A 27,668-nucleotide genomic window follows, 5' to 3' on the forward strand; every position below is an offset into this window, starting at 1 on the left:
GAAAGTCCAAGCTAGGCAAAGATAAACTCCCGTGGCTACAAAAATATACTTTTTATTTCCCAAAATTAGCTAACTTTAAAATGGAATAAAATTAATTAACTCCAACTCAAAAGAAACGTTAAACTATCATATTCCTCTCAAAATCTTATTTAAGTAAGTACCCCCTCTCTTTCCCTAAAAGTGTCCAAACATTAATAGTTTATTACCCCTCTTACGCCGATTGGACATATTAAACGTCGAGTCAAAATGTCTCCCGTATGCCGATTGGACGTATCATACGTCGGCTCAAAAAAGTTTTTTTTTAAAATTCGCGGAAAAATACTTATAGGCCTACCAGCCAAAAACTTTTGAATCACGCGCCTTGGGGGATGCTGGGAGTTCACGGATCAAGGCGTTGTTTTGTTTCCAATCGCTACGCAGGCGCGCAAGCGCGAATTTCTTTCTTATCGCACTAAAAAGTATCAGTGACACATCTCAAAAATTATTTCGTCACTTTGACATAATTTTTGCACCATTTTAAATTTTCCTTTACATGAAGTATTATATATGAAAATGTGCGCAATTTCATGTAAAATACAACAAAAAAATACTCATGATTGTAGCTTTTATCAGTTTTGAAATATTTTCATATAAATAACGATAAGTGCAAAAATTTCAACCTTCGGTCAACTTTGACTCTACCGAAATGGTCGGGAAACGCAATTGTAAGCTAAAATTCTTATATTATAGTAATATTCAATCATTTTCCTTCATTTTGCAACAAATTGGACGTCTCTAGCACAATATTTTGATTTATGGTGAATTTATGAAAAAACATTTTCCTTACGTTCGTGTTCGTGCGATAACTCTTCCGATAAATTTTTTCGTGCGATTGTCCTAATGTTTGCACCCTTTAATTTGCCGTTACATAAAGTTTTATATATGGAAATGTGCGCAATTTCATGCACAATACAACAAAAAACAACCCATGGTTGTAGCTTTTATCAGTTTCGAAATATTTTCATATAAATAACATTAAGTGCAAAAATTTCAACTTTCGGTCAACTTTGACTCTACCGAAATAGTCGAAAAACGCAATTGTAAGCTAAAACTCTTATATTCTAGTAATATTCAATCATTTACCTTAATTTTTCAACGACTTGGAAGTCTCTAGCACAATATTTCGATTTATGGTGAATTTATGAAAAAAAAAAATTTTCCTTACGTCCGCGCGGTAACTCTTCCGAAAAAATCAGAATTTTTTTTTGAGCGATTGTCGAAATGTTTGCACCATTTAAAAATTAGCTGTTACATAAAGTTTTATATATGAAAAATGTGCGCAAATTTCATGTAGAATACAACTAAAAGGATTGAAGGTTGTAGCTTTTCTCTTTTTTCGAAATATTTGCATATAAATCACGATAAATAGAAAAAAAATAACGTTCGGTCAAATTTGACTCTACCGAAATAGTTGAAAAACGCAATTGTAAGCTAGAACAATATTGTGATTTATGGTGAATTTTTGAAAAATATATTTACCTTCACTCCGCGCGCCGATACGCGGCCGCAAGTCTCCGAAATACGTACATCGCATTCTCCTAAAATTGCTCCTTTTCATATTAGCCGTTTTATAGAGTTTCATATATCAAAATGTGCGCAAATTCATGAAAAATACAATAAAAAAATAAGTGAAGGTGTAGCGTTTTCCATCTCCGAAATATGTGCATATAAAAAATATAAATATAAAAATTTCGACATTCGGTCAAATTTAATCGTCCGAAAAATGGTCGAAATCTGCAATTCTAATCTAAAAACTCTTACAGTATCGTAATATTAAATCATTTGTCTTAATTTTGAAACAAATGGGAAGTCTCTAGAACAAATTTAGAATTACGGTGAATTTTTTGGGAAATAAAATGTTTTTACGTCCGCGCGTTACAAATTCGTACATCATTTTGTGATAATATTTTTCCGGTGTTGCTTTTATTGTTTTACTATGTATTATATATCAAAATGATTGCAATTTAGTGTACAATACAACGAAAAAAAAGTAACTCGTTAGCTTTGACCATTTTTTGCACAGCGTGATTTGAATACAATTATCTATGAATTTTTTTTTTCGCTACCATATCTCGCATTATTTACATATGATAATGATACTATTTTTCATTTCTGATGATTGCATACTAAACTTCAGGCAATGACAAAAATATGAGTTACAAATGAACTCTTGATCTTTAAAACTAAGCGCGCTGTGATTTTTTGAAAAAAATATTTTTTCCGCTTCCGCGCCCACTCCAAACCGGCGCCGGCATACAGGAGAGGTTTTGATTTTTAGGGCTTCGGCGTAAGAGGGTTAATAGTCAAAACCAGTCAGAGAATAAACCCACTGGCGACTTCGAATCCATCTGAAATAAAGAGACCATAATTATGACATCACTTAAATACTAAAGTTAGTCAATACAGAATGTGTACCGAATCCCACTTTTCTTTCTACAGACACAAGTAATTGTTGCTTCAAATGTTAACTTTTCCAAAGTTCTCTCTTACATTACTTTGTCCGACGGCCCGTCAACACCTCTTCCAGGCGTGTTCCACACACTGTTAATCACAATCAGTGAGTCCCCCCGTAGCACTTGTTCTCCAGGTTAAATGTCATTTTCTGTTTGTTACAAACACACACACACACACAGACCGATTGGCACACAATAGGCATGCATGCTTCATGCCTGAAACTTGTGATCTTCGAGGCGTCACTGACCACAAAGTGCACTGGTAAGCTATCCTGTCTGTTTTTCATTTCAGCATCTTTGAGGAAACCAGCTTTTCGTGCCTGTCTCTAACCAGCAAGAGCTAAAGTTAACAACCCATTATTGTGCCTTTACGATATATATATATATATTATATATATATATATGATATATATATAATATATATATATAATATATAATTATATATATATATTATGTATGTATGAATTATATATATATATATATATATATATATACATATATATATACATATATATATATATTATAGTATATATATATATAATATATAATATATATATATATACATACATACATACATACATACCAAACATACTACATACATACATACATACATATATAATATATATATATATCTATATATAATATATATACATATATGTATTATATATGTATATATATATATATATATATATATATATATATATATATATATATATATATATATCATATACAAATATAGTATATGTATCCGTACATCTACATATACAATAGAATAAAAATGAAAAAATACAGATATGTTGCATAATAATAATAATAATAATAATAATTAATAATAATAATAATAATAATAATAATAATAATAAGCTCTGGAATAAGACTAGCAGAGGTTAATATCAGGAGAGGGATCTTCCAGGACGACTCACTGTCCCCACTACTCTTCGTAGTAGCCATCATTCCCATGACAAAAGTACTACAGAAGATGGTTGCCGGGTACCAACTCAAGAAAAGAGGCAACAGAGTCAACCATCTGATGTTCATGGACGATATCAAGCTGTATGGTAAGAGCATCAAGGAAATAGATACCCTAATCAAGGCAAAGTAACGAGAACTGAAGGGATAAAGCTACCAAATTGGAGCAACATCAAACACATAGATGAGACAGGATACAAATACCTGGGAATAATGGAAGGAGGGGATATAAAACACCAAGAGATGAAGGACACGATCAGGAAAGAATATATGCAGAGACTCAAGGCGATACTCAAGTCAAAACTCAACGCCGGAAATATGATAAAAGCCATAAACACATGGGCAGTGCCAGTAATCAGATACAGCGCAGGAATAGTGGAATGGACGAAGGCAGAACTCCGCACCATAGATCAGATCAGAAAACCAGGAAACATATGACAATACACAAAGCACTACACCCAAGAGCAAATACGGACAGACTATACATAACACGAAAGGAAGGAGGGAGAGGACTACTAAGTATAGAGGACTGCGTCAACATCGAAAACAGAGCACTGGGGCAATATCTGAAAACCAGTGAAGACGAGTGGCTCAAAAGTGCATGGGAAGAAGGACTAATAAAAGTAGACGAAGACCCAGAAATATAAAGAGACAGGAGAATGACAGACAGAACAGAGGACTGGCACAACAAACCAATGCACGGACAATACATGAGACAGACTAAAGAACTAGCCAGCGATGACACATGGCAATGGCTACAGAGGGGAGAGCTAAAGAAGGAAACTGAAGGAATGATAACAGCGGCACAAGATCAGGCCCTAAGAACCAGATATGTTCAAAGAACGATAGACGGAAATAACATCTCTCCCATATGTAGGAAGTGCAATACGAAAAATGAAACCATAAACCACATAGCAAGCGAATGTCCGGCACTTGCACAAAACCAGTACAAAAAGAGGCATGATTCAGTGGCAAAAGCCCTCCACTGGAGCCTGTGCAAGAAACATCAGCTACCTTGCAGTAATAAGTGGTACGAGCACCAACCTGAGGGAGAGATAGAAAACGATCAGGCAAAGATCCTCTGGGACTATGGTATCAGGACGGATAGGGTGATACGTGCAAATAGACCAGACGTGACGTTGATTGAAAGTCAAGAAGAAAGTATCACTCCATTTGATGTCGCAATACCATGGGACACCAGAGTTGAAGAGCAAAGACAGGGAAAAAAATGAATAAGTATCAAGATCGAAAATAGAAATAAGGAAGGATATGGGATATGCCAGTGGAAATCGTACCCATAATCATAGGAGCCGCTAGGCACGATCCCAAGATCCCTGAAAAGGAATCTAGAAAAAACTAGAGGCTGAAGTAGCTCCAGGACTCATGCAGAAGAGTGTGATCCTAGAAACGGCGCACATAGTAAGAAAAGTGATGGACTCCTAAGGAGGCAGGATGCAACCCGGAACCCCACACTATGAATACCACCACAGTCGAATTGGAAGACTGTGATAGAGCAAAAAAAAAAAAAAAAAAAAATAATAATTATAATAATCCCAATTTCCAGGTCATATTTCATTTGCCCCCTAAAAAATAACCAGTTAACCATCAAAAACTGACTAATTTGCAAGATAACAAACCGCTTATTCGCCACCAACTTTCAAATAAACCATTAACTAATTAAATGTATTGTCAGGATCGTATCAATCATTCAGACAAAAGCGTAATTTACATAAACACGCCATCAACATCGCGAAAGAAACCTCATTATAAAATGACAGGAGAAGACTGATAATATATTTTCTAGCGTTTCTGCTTGCGTGAATATCTCAATGGAGATGAATTGAATGAATGAAATAGATTTTTTATTATTTTTATCTCGAAGCTTCAACTGTATATACCTTTTAAAACTGACTTACACCAGATGAAAGGATTCACGGAGGTCTGTCTTTAATTATCTGGTCCGTCACTGCTGTCTTGCAAGCATATTATATAGCCTTTCGGCCTCTTGGTAAAATTGATGAAGGTTTAAGGGAATGATGATTAAGTACTTTTTTTATCGCCTTTTTATACGAATTTCTCATTATTTGAGGGAGTTTTTTATATTTTTATTATTACTTGAGGGGAATTGATGATTTGGTCATTTCTATCTCTTGTTTTTTGTAGGAATTTCATTATATGAGGGAGGTGTTTTATATTTGTATTATTAGTTTAAGGGAAATTTATGATTAGGTGGTTTTTCTCTCCTTTTTTCTTTTAAGGAATTTCATTATTTGAGGGAGGTTTTTACATTTTTATTATGACTTAAGGGAATTAATGATGAGGTATTTTTACCTCCTTTTTTCTTAGAAATTTCCTGATCTGAGGGAGTCTTTTTAATTACATTTTTATTGTTACTTAAGGGAATTAATGATTAGGTAATCTTTTATCTTCTTTTTTATTAGGAATTTCATTATTTGAGGTATTATCTTTATTATTATTATTACTTACGGGAATTGATAACTTTTCAATTTTTTTCTTAGGAATTTCATTACTTAGGAAAATAATGATAAGGCAATTTTTCTATCTTTTATAGGACTTATTATTTTAGGGAATTCATGAGGAGGCAATTTCTTTCTCCTTTTTAAGACTTTCATTATTTAAGGGATTTGTTAAGGCAAATTTTCTATATTTTGCTTCCTTGGGAATTTCATTATTTAAGGGAAATGATGTTAAGGTTATTTTGCTACTTTTTAGGACTTTCATTATTTAAGGGAATTATAATAAGGCAACTTTTCCATTTTTTTCTAAGGACTTTCATTATTTGAGGGAATTGACGATACGGTGATTTCTCTAATCTTTTTCTTGGGAATTTCAGTATTTGAGGGAACAAATAAAAAGGAATTTTCACCTATTGCTTTTAGGAATTTCAATATTTAAGGCAACTGATGACAAGTATTTTTTCTCTTTCTTTTTTAAGACGAAAATTAAAATAAATATGTTATATTTCGTTAGAAATAATTGTTCTGTTCTGTTTAACATGCATATTATATTTTACATTTTCATTCAAATAAATAAATCATAAATATCCTATCCTAAAATTCCTGTAGCTTAAGCTAAACGCGATACACCTTTTTCAGACCTTTTTAGGCTCTTCCCTAAGGCTTTTAACAACAACAACAAAAACAACAACAACAACAACAATGTAGTTTGTAGGCTTACTCCCAGAGTAGGCGAAAACTGTAACGTAAAAATGTAACATAAAATGGCAAAGTGTTGGAAAACATATTTTTCAATGGATTGTAAAACAACATAAAATAAAACGAAAACATTCAAGTGAAAAGTCAAAGTATTGGAAAATAGATATTTTCGATGGATTTCGTTATTTTATTTGATTATAAATCCTATTTGCTCGGAGATAATCCTTCTCAATTCCAGCTTAACCAACATGAAGAATAAAGGAAAAGTCCTGCAGTGATCCGTCATGATCCTACGGTCTCACAAGGACACGCCCTCCAAGCTAAATGAGAGAGAAGAGAGAGAGATAGAGAGAGAGAGAGAGAGAGAGTTTTTTTTACTGCTTTATTTAAATTAAAAAAAAAATCCTAATAAATCCCTAAAACTTTCTCCCCTTAGAGACCTTACAGACCTTACATCTTGTTCGGTTGCCCCATGTCCTCCTTTCTCGCCAAACAAGAAAAGGAAAATACTTTAGACCTAGTATTTTGTGAACGAGATGAATTTATGTTAAAGAAATAATAGTTTATAATGCGAATATTTCAGACCATAATGTCATAGAATTAAAACAGTTTTTCATTCCAAAGCAAGTGAAAATAGAGATAAGCAAGAAAATGAAAAAGTGGGAAGGATATGGAAAATACAACTTCTACAGTAAAAATATAAAATGGTCAGAAATTAATGAAGAATTAAAACAAAGATTGGATACATTTTCGTAAGTGATGACATAAGGGTAAATACGGAGATATTATATAAAATATTGGAGAAAATAGTTAAGGAAAAATATATACCGAGAAGAAAAGTAAACATCATTCATGCATACCAAGAGACAGAAGGATCTTGTTCCAGAAAATCAGAAAGTGGAAAAAAGGTCTTGCAAAAGAAAAAAAATGCATGGAAAGTTATAGAACTAAAAAGTAAGATAGAAAATGCAGAACAAAAAGATTATACATCAAAAGAAAATGAAAAACGGGACTTGGAAGAAAAAACCCTATTAAATATCAAGAAAACAAAAACCCCAAGCTATTATACTACATATGCGAAGAAGATGAATAAAAGAAGAATAGAAATAGGCCCTCTGAGAATTGAAGGGAGATTAAACGAATGAAAAAAAAGGAAATTTGCAACATACTGGCAGAACGATATAAGAGAGAATTCACCCCTAGAATAGATAATGAAGATAATGATATAGAAGTAAGGGATGAAAATAGTGAATATTTAGCTGACATAGATATTAATGAAGCGATATTGTGCAGGCTATTAATGAAATTAAAAATGGAGCTGCTGCAGGGCCTGATGGAATTCCTGCTATTTTGTTAAAGAAAGTAGTTCATTCTATCGCAAAAGCCACTTGCAATATTATTAAGACAAAGTGTAGATACAGGCAAGATTTATGATGAGCACAAATTAGCATATATTACCCCTACTTTCAAAAGTGGATCAAGACTAGAGGCAAGTAATTTATAGGCCTGTGAGTCTAACATCACATATTATGAAAGTGTATGAAAGGGTAATGAAGAAAAATATTATGAAACATTTAATAAAAAATAATTTGTTATAAAGGACAACATGGTTTCGTACCCGGAAAAAGTACACAAACCCAACTGTTAGTCCACCGTGAGAACATATTCAAAAATATGAAAAGCGGAATGAAACAGATGTGGTTTATTTAGACTTTGCAAAAGCTTTTGATAAAGTAGACCATATATATTAGCGAAGAAAATTAGAAAACACAATATCGTGGATAAAGTAGGAAGATGGTTAAAAGAATTTTTACACAACAGAAAACAGATAGTTATTGCAAACGACGAGAAATCGGATGAAGTCAAGGTAATAATCCGGTGTGCGCAAGGTACGGTGTTAGCTGCAATACTGTTTGTTATTATGATTGAAGACATAGACCATAATGTGAAGGATTCGGTAGTGAGTAGTTTCGCAGATGACACAAGAATAAGTAGAGAAATTACTTGGTGATGAAGATAGGAAACGCTCTACAAAGAGACCTTAACAAAGTATATGATTGGGCAGAGGTAAATAGGATGGTATTTTAACTCTGATAAATTTGAATCAATAAATTATGGAGACAGAGAAAGAAAGCTATATGCATATAAGGGACCTAATAATGAGACCATCACAAATAAGGAAGCAGTTAAAGACCTTGGTGTGATGATGAATAGGAACATGTTATGCAATGATCAAATAGCAACTCTGTTGGCAAATGTAAAGCAAAAATGGGAATGTTGTTACGGCACTTCAAAACAAGAAAAGCTGAACACATGATTATGCTTTATAAAACATATGTTCGTAGTCCACTTGAATATTGCAATATGAATATGGGTTACCCACACTATCAAAAGGATATTGCACAAATAGAGAGTGTACAAAGGTCCTTTACAGCTAGAATAGAAGAAGTTTAAGGACCTAGACTACTGGGAAGACTACAATTCTTAAAATTATATAGTCTAGAAAGGAGAAGAGAAACGCTACATGATAATTCAGGCATGGAAACGATAGAAGGAATAGCAGAAAATATCATGGAACTAAAAATATCAGAAAGAGCAAGCAGAGGTAGATTAATAGTGCCCAAAACTATACCAGGAAAAATAAGGGAAAGCACACAGGACATTAATCCACTACGTACCAGCATCGATAATGCAGCGTCTATTCAATGCGTTGCCAGCTCATCTGAGGAATATATCAGGAGTGAGCGTAGATGTGTTTAAGAATAAGCTCGACAAATATCTAAACTGCATCCCAGACCATCCAAGATTGGAAGATGCAAAATATACCGGAAGAGTACTAGCAACTCTCTGGTAGACATTAGAGGTGCCTCACACTGAGGGACCTGGGGCAACCCGAACAAGATGTAAGGTCTGTAAGGTAGGTAAGGTGAGGCACCTCTAATTTGTCTACAGAGAGTTGCTAGTACATCTTCATGTATATTTTGCATCTTCCAATCTTGGATGGTCTGGGATGCAGCTTAGATATTTGTCGAGCTTATTCTTAAACACATCTACGCTCACTTCTGATATAGTCTTCAGATGAGCTGGCAACGCACTGAATAGAAACTACATTATCGATGCTGGTGCGTAGTGGATTAATGTCCTGAGTGCTTTCCTTATTTTTCCTGGTATAGTTTTGGGCACTATTAATCTACCTCTGCTTGCTCTTTCTGATATTTTTAGCTCCATGATGTTTTCGGCAATTCCTTCTATCTGTTTCCATGCCTGAATTATCATGTAGCGTTCTCTTCTCCTTTCTAGACTATATAATTTTAAGGATTGTAGTCTTTCCCAGTAGTCTTCTATTCTAGCTGTAAAGGACCTTCGTACACTCTCTTTTTGTTCAATATCCTTTTGATAGTGGGGGTACCATTATCATATTGCAATATTCAAGTGGACTACGAACATATGTTTTATAAAGCATAATCATGTGTTCAGCTTTTCTTGTTTTTTTTTTTTTTTTGAAGTGCCGTAACATTCCCATTTGCTTTACATTTTGCCAGTAGAATTGCTATTTGATCAATGCATAACATGTTCCTATTCATCATCACACCAAGGTCTTTAACTGCTTCCTTATTTGTGATTGTCTCATTATTAGGTCCCCTATATGCATATAGCTTTTCTTCTCTGTCTCCATAGTTTATTGATTCAAATTTATCAGAGTTAAATACCATCCTATTTACCTCTGCCCAATCATATACTTTGTTAAGGTCTCTTTGTAGCGTGTTCCTATCTTCTTCCTAAGTAATTTCTCTACTTATTCTTGAGTCATCGGCGAAACTACTCACTACCGAGTCCTTAACATTACAGTCTATGTCTGCAATCATAACAACAAACATTAATGCAACCAACACCGTACCTTGTGGCACACCGGATATTACCTTAGCTTCATTCGATTTCTCATCGTTTGCAATAACTATCTGTTTTCTGTTGTGTAAAAATTCTTTTAACCATCTTCCTACTTTATCCACTATATTATGTTTTCTAATTTTCTTCGCTAATAGATCTACCTTGTCAAAAGCTCTTGCAAAGTCTAGATAAACCACATCTGTTTCATTTCCGCTTTTCATATTTTTGTATATGTTCTCACGGTGGACTAACAGTTGGATTTGTGTACTTTTTCCGGGTACGAAACCATGTTGTCCTATATTAAACAAATTATTTTTTATTAAATGTTTCATAATATTTTTCTTCATTACCCTTTCATACACTTTCATAATATGTGGTGTTAGACTCACAGGCCTATAATTACTTGCCTCTAGTCTTGATCCACTTTTGAAAGTAGGGGTAATAAATGCTTATTTGTGCTCATCATAAATCTTGCCTGTATCTATACTTTGTCTTAATAATATTGCAAGTGGCTTTGCGATAGAATGAACTACTTTCTTTAACAAAATAGCAGGGACACCATCAGGCCCTGCTGCAGCTCCATTTTTAATTTCATTAATAGCCTGCACAATATCAGCTTCATTAATATTCGCTAAATATTCACTATTTTCATCCCTTACTTCTATATCATTATCTTCATTATCAATTCTAGGGGTGAATTCTCTCTGATGTCGTTCTGCCAATATGTAGCATATTTCCTTTTTTTCATTTGTTAATCTCCCTTCAATTCTTAGAGGGCCTATTTCTATTCTTCTTTTATTCATCTTTTTTGCATATGAGTATAATATAGTTTGGGGTTTTGCTTGATATTTACTAGGGTTTTTTCTTCTAAGTCCTGTTTTTCATTTTCTTTTGATTGTATAATCTTTTGTTCTGCATTTTCTATCTTACTTTTTAGTTCGATCACTTTCCATGCATTTTTTTCTTTTGCAAGACCTTTTTTCCACTTTCTGATTTTCTGGAAAAGATCCTTCTGTCTCTTGGTATGCATGTCTGGTATTTACTTCTCTTCTTCGGTATATATTCATCCACTATTTTCTCTAATATTTTATATAATATCTCCATATTTACCCTTATGTCATCACTTATGAAAATGTTATCCGAATCTTTGTTTAATTCTTCATTTATTTCTGACCATTTTATATTTTTACTGTAGAAGTTGTATTTTCCATATCCTTCCCACATTTTCATTTCTTGCTTATCTCTGTTTTCACTTGCTTTGGAATGGACCGTTAATTCTATGACATTATGGTCTGAAATGCTCACATTATAAACTATTATTTCTTTAACATAATTCACCTCGTTCACAAATACTAGGTCTAAAGTATTTTCCTTTCTTGTTCGCAGGTGATTTATTTGTTGAATGTTGTATTCTAGTAGCATATCTAATAGCTTTTTGAATTGCCTCTTATCTTCTGCACTACTATTACTCTCTTTTTATATGTATAAATACAACCACAATCTCCTATTCGTTCTTTCCAGTCTACGAAAGGAAAGTTAAAGTCTCCGGATAGGAGAATAGTCCAGTCCTTGTGATTTCTACATATATCATCCAATTTTTCTATTATTGTGTTAAACTCTTTAGTATTAGGGGGTCTATATATATTACTATGTTCATTAATTTTTCAGATTCAAATTCTACCGCTATTAGTTCACATTCTGAGTTACTATATTTCTCATATATTTTTCCTTGTTTTTTGTCTTTCCCATATATCGCAATTCCCCCTTGATTCCTATTTTTTCTATCTGATCTATAAGTTTGGAACCCTTTTAATTGATCGTCTCATTCCCAGTCTCTTGGGCATACCAGGTTTCACTTATATTCATTATATCTATTTTCTTTTCAATTTGGGTTAGTTCTTCTAAGTACTCTATTTTTCTTTTTGAGTTACTCGTAACTAAACCCTGCGCATTCATCACTATGATAGTTTTCGTGTTTTCTCCTTCATTTAATATGGGTAATAATAAGGATTTTCCCATGTCTCTTTCCTGTTCTGGTATGTTGTTCTTTTCTTCATTTCCAGAAATTCTGACATTAAAAAAAAAATCCAACTTTTCCATAATATTTTATCTTCCTCCATCATAATTATTCATTTTGTGTCTGAACCTGCAATTTTCTCCGTATCTGCAATATCCTCTTGCATCGTAAATACAGTACTTATCTCTTGAGCTGTATCTTGGAGCTGATGCTTGGAAATTTTTTGCTGACACTCATATCGCGGGTGATGGCTTGCTTTTTTCCTTCACCTCATATTCTTTGTTCCTCGCTTTATTTGTTTCTTTCTTATTTTGGATTTTATTATTTTTTTTTTTTTTGTTTTTGATTGATTATTTATTTGATTTTGATTCATGGGCTACAGGGTGGCAATATATTTAAAAATTTTTTTGTCGAACTTACATCCTTTTCCTTCTTTTAGGTTTTTCCATATTTTTGGATGTAGATCCCTGCAATCATCCTCATAGCCGTCTAGGTATGCACATTTACCATAGATTTCATAGTTGTGACATACCTTGGGATATTTGTAGTAACATCTTTCTCCGAATCTGCAATTCCCTCTTTTCAAAAGGTTGCAGACTTTGTCTTTCTTGTCTATTTTTTTCTCTTTCCCATCAGTGTGCAGATCTGGGTAGAGCCTCTTCGGGATTTTCTTTTGTGTTGTCATGTCGTAATTTATTTCTTCGTATGTATGCTGCTTGATTGCCTCATATGTAGTATCAATGAGTATCTTTGCATCCATACTTTTATCTTGTTCTTTGTTTTCCTTATTTTTTCTGTCATTTCAGTTTTGTTTACTTCTCTTCCGTTTTCCTCTTCTATTTCTTCCTCTTCCTCTTCTTCATCCTCAATTATTTGTACATTAAGCCTTGCTTTAATAACATTGTCTAATCCTATGATTAGACATGTTGACAAAATATTCTGGTAATCGCTATTTCTCCACATCTTGCAATTACGTCAGGAATTTTGTTGGCATGGCTAGAATATTTTCTGATTCAGGTTTGTGGATGGAGAGCGAAGTAGCGTAGAGAGGAGAGAGATGGAGAGAGAGAGTAGGAGGCGAGGAGTAGAGTAGTAGAGAGAGTTTCTTTTGCTGCAATTCATTAATAAAAAAAATCATAAATCACCAAACATTCTCCTCTGACAGAGAGAGAGAGAGAGAGAGAGAGAGAGAGAGAGAGAGAGAGAGAGAGAGAGAGAGAGAGAGGGCCTCAGTCTGCTATTCTTCTTACGAAGTATTAAAATAAACAATTTACCTTTTAAGTATCTAAAGAGATACGCGATTAATTCGCAATCCTGACATTTATCAGGTATGTTAACACAATTTAATAATCCCTCGTTACGAGTATACAAGTGTGTGTGTGTGTGTGTCTGTTTATACCATCCACTCAGCCATGATACCCTACTCGAAAGAAAGTGTGTATGTATGTATATGCGTTATCAAGTATTGTTAAAACAATTTAATAATCCCTGATTAAGAGTAAACAGGTGTTTGTTTGTGTGTGTTTATACCATCCACTCAGCCATGATACCCAACACGAAGGAAAGTGTGTATATGCGTATGTGCAACTCCTCCTTCTCCATCATAACCAGCACTCGAGGGAAACATGCTGTGTATACATCAGCCAGAGTCACTGGATTTCAGCCTTGAAGTCCCACTTTGATGTCCTCCTAAACATCACCTGCTTGGGACGTCAAAGGTTAATGACGTCATTAAATTGCAAATTAGAGCGAGCGAAGTCTCTCTCTCTCTCTCTCTCTCTCTCTCTCTCTCTCTCTCTCTCTCTCTCTCTCTCTCTCTGTGTGTGTGTGTGTGTGTGTGCGTTTGTCGAGGTAACTGCACCATGCCACATTTATTCGGAAAAGATGTTAGAAGGTTTTGGGCAAAGGGGGGGGGGATTGGGTTGAGGTGAAATAGCTTGAATTATAAGTTGTTCACCTTAGTAAGTTTTAATCCTTGGTGCTTGTTCCTCTCTCTCTCTCTCTCTCTCTCTCTCTCTCTCATTCTCGCCTCTTCTTCTCTCTCTCTTCTCATTTAGATACCAGTCTTATAAGCAATCAGATAATCTTCGTTCCTCTCCGTAAGAAATAATCCTTGGGGCTTATTTCTCTCTCCTCTCTCTCTCTCTCTCTCTCTCTCTCTCTCTCTCTCTCTCTCTATATATATATACTATATATATATAAATATATATATAATATATATATATATATATATACTATACATACATACATACATGCATGCATATATATACGTACATATATGAAATACGCCCAATAAACAAAATACCAATAAAATACATACTAAATTCGTCAAAATTACTTAATTCAACACTAAACCACTTTCCAAAGAGCTACAATAATAATAATAATAATAATAATAATAATAATAATAATAATACCAGCGATCTACTCCGTCACCTCACCAAATTTGGCTTTTCTCCCAAATGAGTTCGTCGGCTCAGAGGTGGGAGGGGGGTTCATCCCCTCCCCCCTGTTATGAGGGATGATTAATCCCTCTCCCGGCTTGAGGTCTGATTGCGAATGGTCCTGATGGAGTGTGTGTGTGTGTGTATGGGTTGTATTTTCGTATGCTTGGATGTGTATTTGTATGTGTGTGTGTTTATTTGTGTTATGTATGTATGTATATGTGTGCAGATATGTTTATATAGTATATTTTTTCCATATCATATACATATACATACATATAAATATATAAATGTATGCATATATACTTATACAGAATATACATGTACATATAATATGTATCCACAAAGTATATAAATATATAAAGTATATATAATATATATATATATATATATATATATATATACATTTATATATTATGCATATGCATATGCCCATACGTATACATCGTATAAACTTCAAGATCCCTCTCTTCGGGAACGAAGAAACAAGCCCGGTCAAAATCTATCATCTCCAAGAATGAGATCAAATCAAAATGGTAACGTCTATTCCTAACATAAATAATAAAAAAAATATCTCCAGAAAGAATCAAATCCTGCTGCTGCTGCTGCTGCATCCTCACCCTCCTCTTCCTCCTCCTCCTCCTCCTGCTACTGCTGCTGCTGCTGCTGCAGCATCCTCCTCCTCCTCTCCTCCTCCTCCTCCTCCTTCTCCTGCTGTTACTGCTGCTGCTGCAGCATCCTCCTCCTCCTCCTCCTCCTCCTCCTCCTCCTGCTGTTGCTGCTGCTGCAGCATCCTCCTCCTCCTACTGCTGCAGCATCCTTCTGCTGCTGCTGCTGCTGCATTATCCTCCTCCTCCTCCTCCTCCTCCTCCTCCTCTCCTCCTCCTCCTGCTACAGCATGCTGCTGCCTGTCTGCTGATGATGATGGTGATGATGATGATCAGGCCGGAAGCCATAATTTCCGGAACCTGTCATTCTTCTTTTTCTTAATGAATTTTATCTCTTGGGTAGTACCAAATCGTAAAGTTTTTTTATGACGCGTCCGAAACTGATTAGTTTGGGAGATACAGGGGAGGCCGTGATCTGATCATTAATCATTATTAGTAAATAATGACAAATGATAAAAATTCATGATTTTCAGACAATTTTTCTTTTCAAGTGTTGGTATATGAACCCAAACACACACACACACACACACACACACACACACACACACACACACACACTCATATATATATATATATATATTTATATATATATATATACATATATATACACACATATGTGTGTGTGTTTATATATACGGTATACATGTATATATATAATATATATATAAATATATATATATATATATATATATATATTTATATATCATATATATATATATATATATATATATCTATAATATATATATGTATATATATATATATATATATATATATATATATATAAATATATATATTGTGTATATGTATGCATACATATATATATGTGTATATGTATGTATGTATGTACACTCGACAAGAAAACTGAAGATACAGTTTTCATTAGCTTTCGTTCATCCAATTTCCCATTTGTTTTTACTGAAAAGACATAATATCGCTAAATTTACTCTAGAATATGAAAATATACTATAAATTATATCATATAAGTTAAAACTGCAAAACAAAACCGTTCAGATACTTAAAAACACGATATATGTCCGAAGTAATTGGAATATCTCAGATGAATTCGTTCATAGAGATCTGGTAGATAGAATGTGAATTTCTGATTTTAGTACTATGTATCACGACGACAATAATTACTCGTTTTGCTTCATGAACGGAGATATATTGCCTCATCGTAAGTGGTGAATGCAATTATTTTAGTTTCTACAAACTTATGCTTGTATTCTAAAGGGATTAAAGTTAGCTGACGTCAATGGCACTCAATGTTGCGACGGCTAAGGTAGGTTGAACAAATCTAGTTGCATCCGCAAGAACGTTTTCTATGATGTGAGGAGGAGCCCTAGAACTCCGAGCGGGTAGAGCGCAAGTCACTGATACTGGCTACTTAACGGATTTCACACTTTGATTACTTTGACGTTGACATGGATCGAATGCTAGTTGCTGTTTACAAAGCTACTGTCTTTAAATATAAATCTTAATCAAGGTTAAAGTAGCATGTCAGCTCAAAGATTTTCTGGCTATATGCTCCCATTACAGAGCAGCTCGTAGTAGCCTACAGCCCTACACGACTGCATTTCTTTGCCGCGAGGCTGAAAGATCTTCCACGATATAAAACTTTAATTGCCTGTGCAATACATATTGAGTTATTTGTGGTAATAAATATTTTTTAATTAACACAGCTTTTTTTCGTGAATGATTTGTGGATGAAACCCGATTTTCAAAAGTCAAGACTATATCAAGAGAGCAAGAATGACCGCACCCTGTGTCTAAACATTTTTTTTTTTTTTTTAACATTTTCCACGTCTTTTTACAATCTTTGAATGCTACGGCAACTGTCGAATGTAATCAAGATTAGGGTAAGAATTTCTTAGAGAATTAACTTGAATAATTATGATCCTTCATATCATATCGCGCAAGCATAGGCCTATCGATAGAGATACTTAATTCATTATATTTTCTTCTGGCCTCCCCCGTCACAAGTCCGTCACCAGTACTATAATTCTTCTCTCTCTCTCTCTCTCTCTCTCATCTCTCTCTCTCTCTCCTCTCACTTCTAAAACATACTTTTATATATATATTACCACTCAATCTCCCAAAGAAAATATGCAATTAAGTAGTTATAAATAGGCCTAAGCTTTCACATGAGCAAATTTTGCTCCTCTCTCTCTCTCTCTCTCTCTCTCTCTCTCTCTCTCTCTCTCTCTCTCTCTCAGCTTTTAAAACACATTTTGAAAAAAATATTATCACTCAATCTCTCAAAGTATATAATGAATTAAGTATCTCTATAGATAGGCCTGCATGCTCTCTCTCTCTCTCTGGCTCTCTCTCTCCTTCTCTCTCTCTCGTCTCTCTCTCTCTCTCTCTCTCTCACTTTTGAAACATTTGAAAAAATATTATCACTTAACTCTTCTTCTGAAAGTAAATATAATGAATTAAGTAAGTCGTTCTATCGATATTTTTTTTTTTTTTTTTTTTTTTTTTTTTTTTTTTTTTTTTTTTTTTTTTTTTTTTGGTTTTTTTTTTTTTTTTTTTTTTTTTTTTTTTTGGCCTATTGCTTGCCGCGCCGCTCTCTCCTATTTCGTCATATTTTCATCCTTTACTGTATTGTTCCTTCCTCCGAATTTCCACAAGTACTGCCCAAATTTTAAAACACTTTCTCTCATTGTTTAAGATCCGTCTTCAATTACATATGAATTTAACGTGTTTAGTGTCAAATATTACTTATAAATAAGGATTCACAGTAGGTTTTAAAAAAGGATGATCGATATTTTACCCTGAACTGACGTTACCAAACCAACATTAACGAATAATATAGAGTCTGTTTTCTACATTCAAGTAATAAACTGATTATAGGACCTCAACAGAATCTTTATGGTGTAAAGTTGTTGGAAATCTAGAAAGCAACAATCGTTACGATTTTGAAGCTCCGCCCCCTTTCAAGAGTTGCCAGGTGTGGCATTATTGAACAATGTATGTCCGAAAATTTAAAAACTGTATCTTAACTTTCCTTGCCGAGTGTACGTAAGCAAAGATTTTGTAAGTCAGTACAATCTAAAGAAATAATATTTAGCTTTCAGAATTGACAGTCTCTCTCTCTCTATCTCTCTCTCTCTCTCTCTCTCTCTCTCTTCATGCTGAACCTCCAAGACCAGATTAAAAGCTTAATCATCAAAACTGCATTCATTATATCATAACCAAAGTTCTACCCATTTTAAAAGCGTCTCTCTCTCTCTCTCTCTCTCTCTCTCTCTCTCTCTCGTCTTCTCTCTCCTCTCTCTCTCCAGGATCGTAACTCTCTCTCTCTCTCTCTCTCTCTCTCTCTCTCTCCATACTGAACCTCCAAGACCAGATTAAAAGCTTAATCATCAAAACTGCATTCATTATATCATAACCAAAGTTCTACCCATTTTAAAAGCGTCTCTCTCTCTCTCTCTCTCTCTCTCTCTTCTCTCTCTCTCTCTCTCTCTCTCTCCTGTAGAATAAATTCTAAATTCTATGTCTTTGACCAAGATATGAAGTCAGTCTAATAATCTTCCAGAGGAGATGTCATCTTTCTCCTCATCGTGAAGTGTAATGTAATTAATTCCAGGTGAGATTCTCCTTCTGGATAACCTCTGCGCGATAGGTTCACATCTCTGTTCCAGAGGTCCTTTGTTCTTCCTCACACCGCTAGACTGTGGAACAGTCTCCCAGAGGAAGTCTTGCAATTGGACCTTCACAGTAGTTCAGGTCCTAATACTATTCACTTTGCATTTTACTACGTTTTATCTATTTGTTATTTTGCTGACATATTTCTTTCCTCTTTTATTAAGTTGGGTCTCGGCTGAATTTTCCCTTGTGGTGGGCTTGTTCCATATGAGTAGGTTTCATCTTCTGAATAATAATAATAATAATAATAATAATAATAATAATAATAATAATAATAATAATAATAATAATAATAATAATAAACACAATAGAAGATGTAAAACAGAGGCTTAAGGCCAAAGCACATAAGATCCAACGGTACATGAACAGGAAGAAGGGATACCAACAGAACAAACTATTCGGAACCAACCAGAAAAGACTATACAGCCAACTAAGAGGGGAAGACAACCACCCAGAAATTCCTGAAGCCGAACCAAGTAAGAGACTCTGGGAAAACATATGGAGCAATCCGGTATCACACAACAAACATGCAACATGGCTCCAGGAAGTCAAGGAAGAAGAAACAGGGAGAATAAAACAAAGATTCACTGAGATCACGACAGACACAGTCAGACACCAACTAAAGAAAATGCCAAACTGGAAAGCCCCAGGTCCAGATGAAGTCCATGGATACTGGCTCAAAAACTTCAAGGCCCTACACCCACGAATAGCAGAACAACTCCAGCATTGTATCTCAAATCACCAAGCACCCAAATGGATGACCACAGGAAGAACATCCTTAGTACAAAAAGACAACAGTAAGGGAAATATATCCAGTAACTACAGGCCTATCACCTGCCTACCAATAATGTGGAAGTTACTAACAGGTATCATCAGTGAAAGGCTATACAACTACCTAAAGGAGACAAACACCATTCCCCACCAACAGAAAGGCTGCAGAAGGAAGTGTAGGGGCACAGAACAGTAGGAGAAGGAAAACCAACCTAAGCATGGCATGGATAGACTATAAGAAAGCCTTCGACATGATACCACACACATGGCTAATAGAATGCCTGAAAATAAAATATGGGGCAGGAGGAAAACACCATCAGCTTCCTCAAAAATACAATGCGCAACTGGAATACAATACTTACAAGCTCTGGAATAAGACTAGCAGAGGTTAATATCAGGAGAGGGATCTTCCAGGGCGACTCACTGTCCCCACTACTCTTCGTAGTAGCCATGATTCCCATGACAAAAGTACTACAGAAGATGGATGCAGGGTACCAACTCAAGAAAAGAGGCAACAGAATCAACCATCTGATGTTCATGGACGACATCAAGCTGTATGGTAAGAGCATCAAGGAAATAGATACCCTAATCCAGACTGTAAGGATTGTATCTGGGGACATCAGGATGGAGTTTAGAATAGAAAAATGCGCCTTAGTCAACATACAAAAAGGCAAAGTAACGAGAACTGAAGGGATAAAGCTACCAGATGGGAGCAACATCAAACACATAGATGAGACAGGATACAAATACCTGGGAATAATGGAAGAAGGGGATATAAAACACAAAGAGATGAAGGACACGATCAGGAAAGAATATATGCAGAGACTCAAGGCGATACTCAAGTCAAAACTCAACGCCGGAAATATGATAAAAGCCATAAACACATGGGCAGTGCCAGTAATCAGATACAGCGCAGGAATAGTCGAATGGATGAAGGCAGAACTCCGCACCATAGATCAGAAAACCAGGAAACATATGACAATACACAAAGCACTACACCCAAGAGCAAATACGGACAGACTATACATAACACGAAAGGAAGGAGGGAGAGGACTACTAAGTATAGAGGACTGCGTCAACATCGAGAACAGAGCACTGGGGCAATATCTGAAAACCAGTGAAGACGAGTGGCTCAAGAGTGCATGGGAAGAAGGACTAATAAAAGTAGACGAAGACCCAGAAATATACAGAGACAGGAGAAAGACAGACAGAACAGAGGACTGCACAACAAAACCAATGCACGGACAATACATGAGACAGACTAAAGAACTAGCCAATCGATGACAATTGGCAATGCTACAGAGGGGAGAGCTAAAGAAGGAAACTGAAGGAATGATAACAGCGGCACAAGATCAAGCCCTAAGAACCAGATATGTTCAAAGAACGATAGACGGAAATAACATCTCTCCCCTATGTAGGAAGTGCAATACGAAAAATGAAACCATAAACCACATAGCAAGTGAATGCCCGGCACTTGCACAGAACCAGTACAAAAAGAGGCATGATTCAGTAGCAAAAGCCCTCCACTGGAGCCTGTGCAAGAAACATCAGCTACCTTGCAGTAATAAGTGATACAAGAATCAAACTGAAGGAGTGATAGAAAACGATCAGGCAAAGATCCTCTGGGACTATGGTATCAGAACGGATAGGGTGATACATGCAAACAGACAACGTGACGTTGATTGACAAAGTCAGAAGAAAGTATCACTCATTGATGTCGCAATACCATGGGACACCAGAGTTGAAGAGAAAGAGAGGGGAAAAAATGGATAAGTATCAAGATCTGAAAATAGAAATAAGAAGGATATGGGATATGCCAGTGGAAAACGTACCCATAATCATAGGAGCACTAGGCACAATCCCAAGATCCCTGAAAAGGAATCTAGAAAAACTAGAGGCTGAAGTAGCTCCAGGACTCATGCAGAAGAGTGTGATCCTAGAAACGGCACACATAGTAAGAAAAGTGATGGACTCCTAAGGAGGCAGGATGCAACCCGGAACCCCACACTATAAATACCACCCAGTCGAATGGGAGGACTGTGATAGAGCAAAAGAAATAATAATAATAATAAAAAAAAAATAATAATAATAATTGGTTGCATCTTATTTGCTCTGACATTTCGGCGCGAAACTGACAATGTATACTGTGGCTGTCTCTAAGACAAATTGAAAGAGGTGATTACGTGCTAATTTTACGATTGGTTGTAAAAATTATAATCTAAAAATGGATGAAGGAAAGATAGTTCAGTTGATGGTAGGTTTTAAATATGTAAAATGTAATTTCATTCTTAACCTTATATACATATAGACATTATATATATATATATATATATATATATATATATATATATATATATATATATATATATATATATATATATATATATAATCCCCACATCAAGGGGTACTATAGTATTCAGGAGAAGGGCGCAGGAACCTATACACATCCATTAGATACATTTAATGCCAACGCGTTTCTTGACCCATGGTCACATCATCATGACATCTAATAAAAAGGAGCATCTGAGCACATAACTAAAAGAAACACATACAAAGCATAAGAAAACTTAAAATGGAAACTAAGCTAAACTTAAATACTGAATCACACTTAAATACATTTACACATTAAAAACCAAGAAAGCTTAAAATGATCCTTAAAAAATTAACTCAATAAAAGAAAATATAAAGGTAAAAACGAACTTAAAATGAAGAGTAAGGCGCACCTCTCAAAATGACAGAGACAAACACACTAAAAGAATACACAGGAACAGAAAAAGAAGGCGGACAAATATAAACAAACAAGCCAGTTATGCTATGAACAAAAGTTCTTGATAAAAAAACTTGCACCCTTAATACCTAAATGTAACGTACCTAAACTTACTATATATGCAAGCTTTTGTTTTTTACCCACCAATCAAAACTTTGCCAAGCAGTGTGCTAAAATTATTGAAAAACATATTGGTGCTCTAAATATCAAACTAATTCCATAAAATCCTAAAACTATTGGCTCTTTGTTTCCCTCCAAGGATCGGCTCTGTCCTTTGATGACGTCTGGTGTCGTATATGAGTACAAGTGCCCCGGATGTAGTTCCGGTAATTACGTTGGTTCGAATCGGCGTCTCCTCAAGGTCAGGACCGATTCTCACTTGGCGTGAGTTATCGTACGGGCTGCAGATTGTCTAATCCCGAACTTTCCAATATAATATCGCGCGCTAGAAGTTGCAAGACATCGATCAAATATGACAACTTCAAAATAATTGGCCAAGTCAAGGAACCTGGAGAACTGCTTCTCTTGGAAAGTCTGTTAATAAAAAGAATTGTACCTACGTTAAATTGCCAATCATCGGCTGTTCCCCTGTTCATAGCATAACTGGCTTGTTTGTTTATATTTGTCCGCCTTCTTTTTCTGTTCTTGTGTATTCTTTTAGTGTGTTTGTCTCTGTCATTTTGAGGTGCGCCTTGCTCTTCATATTAAGTTCGTTTTTTCCTTTATATTTTCTTTTATTGAGTTCAGTTTTTTAAGGATCATTTTAAGCTTTCTTGGTTTTTAATGTGTAAATGTATTTAAGTGTGATTCAGTATTTAAGTTTAACTTAGTTTCCATTTTAAGTTTTCTTATACTTTGTATGTGTTTCTTTTAGTTATGTGCTCGGATGCTCCTTTTTATTAGATGTCATGATGATGTGACCATGGGTCAAGAAACGCGTTGGCAATAAATGTATCTAATGGATGTGTATATGTTCCTGCGCCCTTCTCCTGCCTACTATATATATATATTATATATATATATATATATATATATATATATAATATATATATATATATTTCTTAACCTTATATACATATAGAAATTATAATAATTATATATATATATATATATATATATATGTATATATATACTATATATCAGTTACAGCTACATAAAAAAATAACCTGTACAAGACTCCTGCAACTCGCACACACACAAGAAACACAGGTTTGCGCATGCGCATACTCACACATAACGTATCCTTTCCTTTTTTTCATGGGGAGGCAATAAAGGCAAGATAAACTGGAATTCGTTGGCCCAGGAATAGAAAAGGAAATAGACCGTCTCGTATATTGTTTGGAGAGAGTCGGCGTTATTTGCCTGTGACTCATTCAAGGTATTAGGGAGGTTTGTGAGAGAGGAGAGAGAGAGAGAGGAGAGAGCGAGAGAGAGAGAGAGAGAGAGAGAGAGGAGAGAGAGTCATGAAGGATATGGACGTGGCTACATATATATATATATATATATGTGTATATATATATACATACACACAAACACACATACACACATACACACATATTATATATATATATATATATATATATATATATATATATGTATATATATATAATTATATATATGTATATATATGCATATACTATACGCATTCGCTACAAATGTCCTTTAATATCTGATTTGCAATTATCAAATAAAAATTCCTCGTCAGTTATCATATATGAAAATAACATTAATTCTGAGGTAGAGCGAATTAGATATTAAAGGACATTTGTAGCTTAATGAGTATAAATGAATCACGGTGATGTGATCAGACTCATATATCTATTATATATACTATACATATATATATATATATATATATATATTGTATATATATATATATATATATATATTATATATATATATATATATATATATATATATATATATATATATATCAGGACATCTAGCCTCAAATAAAATTGTCATAAAGAATAAATAAAAAATAACAAAACATATAAAATCAACAAAAGATTATTTCGACGAAAAAACCACAATCAATCCTAGGTGCATCTTTCAGTAAACACTGCCCAAGAGGAAATCCTTTCGTAACAACTGGTTCTAAACTATCTCATTCCCCCCACCCACGTCCAGTGAAATCTTCCCCCACGTAGATTAAGAGATTATATTATATATATATATATATATATATATATATATATATATATATTATATTATATTTGTCCACCTACTGTAATCACCTTGGAATCCCCTTCATCTGAGGAACGACCTCTCGGAGATTATCTTTAACTATCAATATTATTGATTATTGCTATCAATTAGATTTTGTCATTATATTTACGTATCGTCAATCAGACGTATATTGCCGTTATTTATGCTTATAATTGTCATTTAAACTTTAATTGTCGTTATTTTTACTTATTATTGTCAATTAGAGTTTATCATTATTTTTATATATTATTGTCAATTAGACTTTAATTGTTGTTATCTTTATTAGTATTATCAATTAGAATTTAACTGTCGTTTCTTTTTTATTGTCAATTAGACTTTAATTATCATTTTTTAACTTAATTTTGTCAATTAGACTTTATAATTATTTTTATTTATTATTGTAAATTGGACTTTATAATTATTTTTACTTATTATAGCCAATTAGACTTTAACTGTCGTTTTTCTACTTATTATTGTCAATTTATCATTATCTTTACTTCTTATTATTGTCAATTACACTTTATCATTAATTTTACTTACTATTGTCAATTAGACTTTAACATTATAATTACTTATTATTGTCAATTAGACCTTAATTATAATTATTTCTACTTATTATTGTCAATTAGACTTCATCATCATTTTTACTTATTATTGTCAATTAGACTTTATCATTATTTTTACTTATTACTGTCAATTAGACCTTAATCATAATTATTTTTCCTTATTATTGTCAATCAGACTTTATCATTATTTTTACTTATTATTGTCAATTAGACGTTAGTTATCATTATTTTTACTTATTTTTATCATTTAAGGTTTATCATTATTTTTACTTATTACTGTCAATTAGACTTTATCGTTATTTTTACTAATTATTGTCATTTAGACTTTAACTATCATTATTTTTTACTTATTTTTGTCAATTAGACTTTATCATTATTGTTACTTATTTTTGTCAATTAGACCTTAATTATCATTATTTTTCACTTATTATTGTCTATTAGACTTTAATTGTCGTTATTTTTACTTATTATTGTCAATCAAATTTTAATTGTCGTTAAATTTACTTATTATTGTCAATTAGACTTTAACTATCATTATTTTTTACTTATTATTGTCAATTAGATTTTACCATTATTTTTACTCATTACTGCCAATTAGACCTATCAGAACTTAAGCCACTTATTTCCTCTGTTTATCTAGATTGGTTTTAACTAATAGTCATATTTCACTAAATATTGTGTTTTTTAAAAATTGCCTTTTTATTAAATATTCTCCAATTTTTGAAAAGGCAGTATTCAATACAAGAATATAAAATTGATGAAACTGAACAGTTTAGAGCCGAGATAACTTTGAAATTACAAGTAAACGGCCTTGTAACGGAGTGAGTTGCAATTTACTCAGAATCTAAAAAAGAAATTTATTGATAATATTTCAAGACGTCGTTAAGTGCATATTGAGATTTTACATAGCACTGACTAGACCTACCCTTACTGATAAGTGGCTGGTACAGCTAAAATTATATAAATATGGACTAAATATCTCAAGTGAGAATTAAATCCTCCTCCTCCTCCACCTCCTCCTCCTCCTCCTCCTCCTCCTCCTCCTCCCAAATTCCTTCGCCAGTCTTCTCAAATTCTTCAGACAGCCATTTAAGTTCAGTATACCTCCCAACCCCTTTCTCCATCCAGCCCTTCGAAGTTTTGCATATGTATAGCTCTTTGATCACAAAATTCTTTTTGAAAACCCCCTCCCCCTCCCCCAACCCACCTCCCCTTTCGTTTACTTTGAACACCCATCCCCCACCCCGCCCTACCTTTTTTTTTATGTGCCTTTGTCAAATTTCCAAGAGTAAACAAACTTGGGTGGTGCGGAAAACTGAACAGATGTAGAAGAATTATTTGCATGTCAAAAACAAGGCCTTTGTATCTCATTAGCTTCAGTATTTTTAGGTTTATTTAACCTTAAACTAGCATCAGTTAAAAAATAAGCTTTAATTGGCATAATAAGTAAGTTAGTTACACATTGAATGAGTTTATGACGAGAAAAAAAAATGATTTTTTTTAGAAAAAAATGAAAGATAAGGTAAGCTAAATTTAACTCTCTGGGAAATTCATTCTACCGAAAGCATTTATTCAATACTGATGAAGAGAAATTCAAAAGATTTTTTTTTTTTTTTAATAAAAAACGAAATTTAAGTGTGTAAGCTAGATTTCACTCTCTGGGAAATTGATTTTACCGAAAGCATTTATTTAATGCTGATGAAGAGACATTCTAGGGATTTCTGTCTATATTTAATGAAAAAAAGTATAAATTTTTAAGCTAGATTTGACTGGAAAACAGATTCTGCCGAATTTATCTTAAGCCTGAAATTTGCGGTCATATTTAAGTTCTCTTGATATTTGAACGTTTAGTGTTTAAAGGTTGCAAATGGCAACAGACTTACAAAGTTTCTAAAATTCCTATTCATGGCCAATTTCAAGTTATCTTGATCTTTGAGTGTATAAGGTAACAATTAGAAAATAAAATATAAATTTACTAAAATGTATTAGTTATTACAGGATATAAAACTACCAGACATTTCCCCTTCAAAAGGAAATCAATGTATCACTAATAA

This window comes from Macrobrachium nipponense, chromosome 33, assembly GCF_015104395.2.
Source record: "Macrobrachium nipponense isolate FS-2020 chromosome 33, ASM1510439v2, whole genome shotgun sequence".
NCBI lineage: Eukaryota > Metazoa > Arthropoda > Malacostraca > Decapoda > Palaemonidae > Macrobrachium > Macrobrachium nipponense.